This window comes from Arachis stenosperma, chromosome 6 (genome assembly GCF_014773155.1).
Source record: "Arachis stenosperma cultivar V10309 chromosome 6, arast.V10309.gnm1.PFL2, whole genome shotgun sequence".
NCBI classification, from domain to species: domain Eukaryota; kingdom Viridiplantae; phylum Streptophyta; class Magnoliopsida; order Fabales; family Fabaceae; genus Arachis; species Arachis stenosperma.
In genome coordinates, this window is record NC_080382.1 from 103,628,916 (window position 1) to 103,637,981 (window position 9,066).

Consider the following 9,066-nt stretch of genomic DNA (forward strand, 5'->3'; position numbering starts at 1 on the left):
GCATTTTGCCATCCATTCAGACTTTGAGAAATTATGTTGACTTGCTGGGTCAACACTTTGTTCTGAGCCAATATGGCATTCAGAGCATCAATTTCAAGAACTCCCTTCCTCTGAGGCGTCCCATTATTCACGGAATTCCTTTCAAAAGTGTACATGAATTGGTTATTTGTAACCATGTCAATAAGTTCTTGAGCTTCTGCAGGCATTTTCTTTAGGTGAATGGATCCACCTGCAGAATGGTCCAATGACGTCTTGGAAAACTCAGATAGACCATAATAGAATATATCTAATATGGTCCACTCTGAAAACATGTCAGAAGGACACTTTTTGGTCATCTGCTTGTATCTTTCCCAAGCTTCATAGAGGGATTCACCATCTTTTTGCTTGAAGGTCTGAACATCCACTCTAAGCTTGCTCAGCTTTTGAGGAGGAAAGAATTTATCCAAGAAGGTCGTGACTAGCTTATCCCAGGAGTCCAGACTATCTTTAGGTTGTGAGTCCAACCATGTTCTAGCTCTGTCTCTTACAGCAAAAGGGAAAAGCATGAGCCTGTAGACTTCAGGATCTACTCCATTCGTCTTTACAGTCTCACAAATCTGCAAGAACTCAGTTAAAAACTGGTAAGGATCTTCAGATGGAAGTCCATGAAACTTGCAGTTCTGTTGCATTAGAGCAACTAATTGAGGTTTCAGCTCAAAATTATTTGCTCCAATGGTAGGAATTGAGATGCTTCTTCCATCAAATTTGGAAGTTGGTTTAGTGAAATCACCAAGCATCCTCCTTGCATTATTGTTGTTGGGTTCGGCTGCCATCTCCTTTTCTTGTTCGAAAATTTCAGAAAGGTTGTCTTTGGATTGTCGTAATTTAGCTTCTCTTAATTTCCTCTTCAGAGTCCTTTCAGGTTCAGGATCAGCTTCAACAAGAATGCCTTTTTCCTTGTTCCTGCTCATATAGGGAAAAAGAGAACAAGAAAAAAAAGAGGAATCCTCTATGTCACAGTATAGAGATTCCTTTATGTTAGTAAAAGAAGAAAGGGAATAGGAGTGAAGAAGAATGAATAGGTAGGGGCAGTGATTTGAGATGAAGAGAGGTGAAGAGAAGTGTTAGTAGATAAATAAATAAATAGAAGAAGGAGAGAGGGAAGAATTTTTGAAAATAAATTTGAAAAGAAGTTAAATGATTTTCGAAAATAAAAGATAAGATAGAATTAAAATTAAAACAATTAATTAATTAAAAAGAATTTTTGAAAAAGGGATGAGATATTTTCGAAAATTAGAGAGGGAAAAGTAGTTAGGTGGTTTTGAAAAAGATAAGAAACAAACAAAAAGTCAAATAGTTAGTTGAAAAAATCAAATTTGAAAAGATAAGAAGATAAGAAGTTAGATAAGATATTTTTAAATCAATTTTTTGAAAAAGATAGAATTTTGAAAAAGATAAGATAAAAAGATAAGATAAGATAGATTTAATTTTTAAAATTAAAATTAATTACTTGACTAACAAGAAATTAAAAGATAAGAATCTAGAATTTAAAGATTGAACCTTTCTTAACAAGAAAGTAACAAACTTCAAATTTTTGAATCAATCATATTACTTGTTAGTATAATTTTCGAAAATCAAGATAAAATTAAGAAAAAGATTTTTGAAAAATATTTAAAAAGATTTTCGAAAATTAATAAGAAAAATGAAAAAGATATAATTTTTGAAAAATTTTAAAAAGATAAGATTTTTTTTAAAATTGAAATTTGACTTGACTTGTAAGAAACAACTAATTTTAAAAATTTTTGACCAAGTCAACTCAAATTTTCGAAAATTTGGAGAAAATTAAGGAAAAGATATTTTTTTGATTTTTGAATTTTTAATTATGAGAGAGAAAAACACAAATATGACCCAAAACATAAAAATTTTGGATCAAAACACAAGATGCATGGAAGAACACTATGAATGTCAAGATGAACACCAAGAAGACTTTGAAGATCATGATGAACTTCAAGAACATATTTTTGAAAAATTTTTGATGCAAAGAAAACATGCAAAATACCAAACTTAGAAATCTTTAATGCATGGACAATATGAATGCAAAGATGCACATGAAAAACAACATACAACACAAAACAAGAAATCATGAAGATCAAACAAGAAGACTTACCAAGAACAACTTGAAGATCATGAAGAACACCATGAATGCATGAATTTTCGAAAAATGCAAGAAAAATTTTTAAAGCATGCAATTGACACCAAACTTAAAAATTGTCTCAAGACTTAAACAAGAACACAAAATATTTTTGGTTTTTACGATTTTATGATTTTTTTTTGTATTTTTATTATATTTTTCGAAAATATTCTTTTGGAAAAACGAAAATAAAGAAAATTTTTTTTGAAAAATTTTTTTGAAAAGAAAATTACCTAATCTGAGCAACAAGACGAACCGTTCGTTGTCCATACTCGAACAATCCCCGGCAACAGCGCCAAAAACTTGGTGCACGGAATTGTGATCATCAGCAATGGCTCCAATAGTTTGGTAGCTCTCACACGTGAATTACACTTAGTCACAACTCCGCACAACTAACCAACAAGTGCACTGGGTCGTCCAAGTAATACCTTACGTGAGTAAGGGTCGATCCCACGGAGATTGTTGGTATGAAGCAAGCTATGGTCATCTTGTAAATCTCAGTCAGGTGGATAATAATTGGTTATGGGAAATATAAAGAGATACTTGCTTAAATAATAAAGGATAGAAATACTTATGTAAATTAATGGTAGGAATTTCAGATAAGCGTATGGAGATGTTTATCCCTGTTGAATCTATGCTTTCCTACTGCTTTCATCCAATCCTTCTTACTCCTTTCTATGGCAAGCTGTATGTAGGGCATCACCGTTGTCAATGGCTACATCCCATCCTCTCAGTGAAAATGGTCCAAATGCTCTGTCACAGCACGGCTAATCATCTGTCGGTTCTCAATCAGGTTGGACTAGAATCCAGTGATTCTTTTGCGTCTGTCACTAACGCCCAGCCTTCAGGAGTTTGAAGCTCGTCACAGTCATTCAATCCCAGAATCCTACTCGGAATACCACAGAAAAGGTTAGACTTTCCAGATTCCCATGAATGCCGCCATCAATTCTAGCTTATACCACGAAGATTCTGATTAAAGAATCCAAGAGATATGCGCCCGGTCTAAGGTAGAACGGAAGTGGTTGTCAGTCATGCGCGTTCATAGGTGAGAATGATGATGAGTGTCACGGATCATCACATTCATCAAATTGAAGTGCAACGAATATCTTAGAACAGGAATAAACCGAATTGAATAGAAAATAATAGTAATTGCATTGAAACTTGAGGTACAGTAGAGCTCCACACCCTTAATCTATGGTGTGTAGAAACTCCACCATTGAAAATACATAAGTGAAAGGTGCAGGCATGTCCGAATGGCCAGCCCCCATGATCTAAGAACTAAACGTCCAAAGATGTCTAATACAATAGAAAACTATCCTATTTATACTAGACTAGCTACTAGGGTTTACAGTAGTAAGTAATTGATGCATAAATTCACTTCCAGGGCCCACTTGGTGTATGTTTGGGCTGAGCTTGATCAATCCACGAGCTGAGGCTTCTCTTGGAGTTGAACGCCAAGTTGTAACGTGTTTTGGGCGTTCAACTCCGGTTTGTGACGTGTTTCTAGCGTTTGACTCCAGACAGCAACATGGAACTGGCGTTGAGCGCCAGTTTACGTCGTCTAATCACGAATAAAGTATGGACTATTATATATTTCCGTTGAGAGTTTGCCATTTGGAGGTCTGTAGCTCCAGAAAATCTATTTTGAGTGCCGGGAGGTCAGATTTCAACAGCATTAGCAGTTCTTTGTCAGCCTCCTATCAGAGTTTTGCTCAGGTCCCTCAATTTCAGCCAGAAAATACCCGAAATCATAGAAAAACACACAAACTCATAGTAAAGTCCAGAAATGTGAATTTAGAATAAAAACTAATGAAAACATCCCTAAAAGTAACTAGATTATATTAAAAACTACCTAAAAACAATGCCAAAAAGCGTATAAATTATCCGCTCATCAGTGAACCTTTTCAGATTGTGACTCAGCTTTGCTAAAATCCCCAATTAGAGGTGTCCAGAGTTCTTAAGCACACTCTTTTTACTTTGGATCACGACTTTAACCACTCAGTCTCAAGCTTTTCACTTGGACCTTCATGACACAAGCACATGGTTAGGGACAGCTTGATTTAGCTGATTAGGCCTGGATTATATTTCCTTGGTCCCTCCTATCCATTAATGCTCAAAGCCTTGGATCCTTTTTACCCTTGCCTTTTGGTTTAAAGGGCTATTGGGTTTTTCTGCTTTGCTTTTTCTTTTTGTTTTTCTTTTTCGCCATTTTTTTGCTATTTTCTCTTTTTCACTGCTTTTTCTTGCTTCAAGAATCAATTTCATGATTTTTCAGATTATCAATAACATTTTTCTTTGTTCATCATTCTTTCAAGAGCCAACAATTTTAACATTCATAAACTTCACTATCAAAAATATGAACTGTTCAAGCATTCATTCAGAGAATAAAAAGTATTGCCACCACATCAAAATAATTAAACTAATTTCAGGATAAAATTTGAAATTCAAGTACTTCTTGTTATTTTGTAATTAGGCACATTTTTCATTTAAGAGAGGTGAAGGATTCATAGAATTATTCATAGCTCTAAGACATAGACACTAGACACTAATAATCATGTAATGAAGACACAAACATAGACAAACATAAAGCATCCAATTCGAAAAATAGAAAAATAAGAACAAGGAAATCAAAGAACGGGTCCACCTTAGTGATGGCGGATAGTTCTTTCTCTTGAAGATCCAATGGAATGCCTGACATCCTATATGTCTTTTCCTTTCCTCTGTTGCTCCTCCCTCATAGCTCTTTGATCTTCTCTAATCTCATGGAGAATGATGGAGTGCTCTTAGTGCTCCACCCTTAGTTGATCTATGTTGTAACTCAAGCCTTCCAAAGAGGTGTTGAGTTGCTCCCAATAGTTGTGTGGAGAAAAATGCATCCCTTGAGGCATCTCAGAAATTTTTTGATGAGGAATTTCGTCATGCTCTTGTTGAGGTCCATGAGTGGGCTTTCTTGTTTGCTCCATCCTTTTCTTAGTGATGGGATTGTCCTCTTCAATGAGGATGTCTCCTTCTATGTCAATCCCAGCCGAATTGCATAGGTGACAAATAAGATGAGGAAAGGCTAACCTTGCCAAAGTGGAGGACTTGTTAGCCACCTTGTAGAGTTCTAGAGGTATGATCTCATGAACTTCCACTTCTTCCCCAATCATGATACTATGGATCATGATGACCCAATCCACTGTTACTTTGGATCGGTTACTATTAGGAATAATGGAGCGTTGGATGAACTGCAATCATCCTCTAGCCACATGCTTAAGGTCCGGTCTTCTCAATTGAACCGGCTTGCCTCTTGAGTCTCTTTTCCATTGAGCTCCTTCCACACATATGTCCATGAGGACATGGTTCAACCTTTGATCAAAGTTGACCCTTCTAGTGTAGGGGCGTGTGTTTTCTTGCATCATTAGCAAGTTAAATGCCAACCTTACATTTTCCGGACTGAAATCTAAGTATTTCCCCCGAACCATTGTAAGCCAATTCTTTGGATTCGGGTTCATACTTTGATCATGGTTCCTAGTGATCCATGTATTGGCATAAAACTCTTGAACCACTAAGATTCTGACTTGTTGAATGGGGTTGGCGAGAACTTCCCAACCTCTTCTTCGGATCTCATGTCGGATCTCCGGATACTCATTCTTCTTGAGCATGAAAGGAACCTCAGGGATCACTTTCTTCTTGGCCACAACTTTATAGAAGTGGCCTTGATGGACCTTTGATATGAATCTCTCCATCTCTCATGACTCGGTGGTGGAAGCTTTTGCCTTCCCTTTCCTCTTTCTAGAGATTTCTCTGGCCTTAGGTGCCATAAATGGTTATGAAAAAACAAAAAGCCATGCTTTTACCGAAACCAACACCAAACTTAAAAGATTTGCTCGTCCTCGAGCAAAAGAAGAAAGAAAGAAGGGGAAAAAGAAGAAAATGGAGGAGATGGAGGGAGAGAGGGAATTCAGCCAAGGGGAAATAAGGTGATTTTGATGTGTGAAAATGAAGGAGGGATTAGGGGTTTATATAGGAGTGGGGGGAGAGTGGCCAAATGGAATTGAGTGGGTTAGAGAGGGAAAAGTGTTTGAATTTGAAAAGTGAGGTAGGTGGGGTTTTTGGGGAAGAGGGATGGAGGTGATTGGTGAAGAGAATATAGGAAAGAGGATAGGATTTGATAGGTGAGTGGTGTTTTGGGTAGAGTGTTATAGAGATGTGTAAGGAGGAGAGAGATAGGTGGGGTAGGTGGGGATCCTGTGGGGTCCATAGATCCTGAGGGGTCAAGGACTTCTCATCCCTGCTCTATTTAGGTGTGCAAAAACGCCCTTTGAGTGCAATTCTGGCATTTAACACCAGACTACTACCTATTTCTGGCATTAAACGCAAGCTTTTATACCATTCCTGGCGTTTAACACCAAGCTGTAGCCTGTTTTTGGCGTTAAACGCCAGTCTGGTGCCCATTTCTGGCGTTAAACGCCCAGAATGGTGCCAGACTGGGCGTTTAACGCCCATCCTGCTACCCTTATTGGCGTTTAAATGCCAGTAAGTTTTTCCTCCAAGGTGTGTTGTTTCTAATGCTATTTTTGAATTTTCTTTGATTTTTGCAGCTATTTTTGTGTCTCCACATGATCATCAACCTAAAGAAAACATGAAATAATAATGGATAATGGAAATTTAACATAGATAAATAAAAATTGGGTTGCCTCCCAATAAGCGCTTCTTTAATGTCAATAGCTAGACAGTGGGCTCCCATGGAGCCTCACAGATAATCAGAGCATGGTTGGGGCCTCTCAACACCAAATTTAGAGTTTAGTTGTGGCCTCTCAACACCAAACTTAGAGTTTGGTTGTGGCCTCCCAACACCAAATTTAGAGTTTAAATGTGGGGGCCTTGTTTGACTATGTATTGAGAGAAGCTTTTCATGCTTCTTCTCCATGTGTACAGAAGGAGAACCTTGAGTCTTGAATACAAGGTAGTCCTCATTCAATTGAAGGACCAACTCTCCTCTGTCAACATCAATCACAGCTTTTGCTGTGGCTAGGAAAGGTCTGCCAAGGATGATGGATTCATCCTCATCCTTCCCAGTGTTTAGGATTATGAAATCAACAGGGATGTAAAGGCCTTCAACCTTCACTAGCACATCCTCTACTAGTCCATAATCCTGTTTCATTGATTTGTCTGCCATCTCTAGTGAGATTCTTGCAGCTTGTACCTCAAAGATTCCTAGTTTCTCCTTTACAGAGAGTGGCATGAGGTTAATACCTGACCCTAGGTCACACAGAGCCTTCTCAAAGGTCATGGTGCCTATGGTACATGGTATTAAGAATTTGCCATGATCCTATTTCTTTTGAGGTAAAATTTGCTAAACCTAGGTATTCAGTTCATTAATGAGCAATGAAGGTTCATCCTCCCAAGTTTCATTACCAAATAGCTTGGCATTCAGCTTCATGATTGCACCTAAATACTGGGCAACTTGCCCTTCAACAATGTCTTCATCTTCTTCAGAAGATGAATAGTCATCAGAGCTCATGAATGGTAAAAGGAAGTTCAAAAGAATATCTATGATCTCTATATGAGCCTCAGATTCCTTTGGTTTCTCATTGGGGTACTCCTTAATGGCCAGTGGACGTTCCCTGAGGCCTTCCTCACTGGGAATCACTGCTTTTTCACTCTCTCCAGGTTCGGCCATGTTGGTCACATTTATGGCCTTGCACTTTCTTTTGGGATTCTCTTCTATATTGCTTGGGAGAGTGCTAGGAGGAGTTTTAGTAACCCTTTTTCTCAGCTGACCCACTTGTGCCTCCAAGTTTCTGATGGAGGACCTTGTTTCATTAATGAAACTGAGAGTGGCCTTAGATAGATCAGAGACTATTTTTGCTAAGCTAGATGGGTTCTGCTCAGAGTTCTCTGTCTGTTGCTGAGAGGATGATGGAAAAGGCTTGCCATTGCTAAACTTGTTTCTTCCACCATTATTAATGTTAAAGCCTTGTTGAGGCTTTTGTTAATCCTTCCATGAGAAATTTGGATGATTTCTCGATGAGGGATTATAGGTGTTTCCATAGGTTTCACCCATGTAATTCAGCTCTTCCATTGTAGGGTTCTCAGGATCATAAGCTTCTTCTTCAGAAGATGCTTCTTTAGTGCTGTTGGATGCATTTTATAATCCATTCAGACTCTAAGAAATCATATTGACTTGCTGAGTCAACATTTTATTTTGAGCCATTATGGCATTCAGAGCATCAATTTCAAGAACTCATTTCTTCTGAGGCGTCCCATTATTCACAGGATTCCTTTCAGAGGTGTACATGAACTGGTTATTTGCAACTATTTCAATGAGTTCCTGAGCTTTTGCAGGCGTTTTCTTCAGGTGAATAGATCCACTTACAGAATGGTCCAATGACATCTTAGACAATTCAGACAGACCATCATAGAATATATCCAGGATGGTTCATTCTGAGAGCATGTCAGACGGACACTTTTTGGTCAGTTGCTTGTATCTTTCCCAAGCTTGATAGAGGGATTCACCTTCTTTCTGCCTGAAAGTTTGAACATCCACTCTAAGCTTGTTCAGCTTTTGAGGAGGATAGAATTTGACTAAGAAAGCCGTGACCAGCTTATCCCAAGAGTTCAGGCTGTCTCTAGGTTAAGAGTCCAACCATATTCTATCTTTTTCTCTTATAGCAAAAGGGAAAAGCATAAGCTTATAGACCTCGGGATCAACTCCATTGGTCTTAACAGTATCACAGATCTGCAAGAATTCAGTTAAGAACTGAAAAGGATCTTCTGACGGAAGTCCATAAAACTTGCAATTCTGTTGCATCAGAGAAACTAATTGAGGTTTTAGCTCAAAATTATTTGCTCAAATGGCAGGGATTGAGATGCTTCTTCCATGGAAGTTGGAATTTGGTGTAGTGAAGTCT

General features: G+C 38.0%; 1 non-coding gene across 1 annotated transcript; it reads left to right on the top strand.

The window, feature by feature from the left end:
• The first annotated feature begins 309 nt into the window (after positions 1 to 309).
• On the top strand, positions 310 to 413 carry LOC130938539 (small nucleolar RNA R71). The gene has a single exon (XR_009069702.1). It is a non-coding gene; the product is annotated as a small nucleolar RNA R71 (small nucleolar RNA).
• The last annotated feature ends 8,653 nt before the right edge of the window (positions 414 to 9,066 follow it).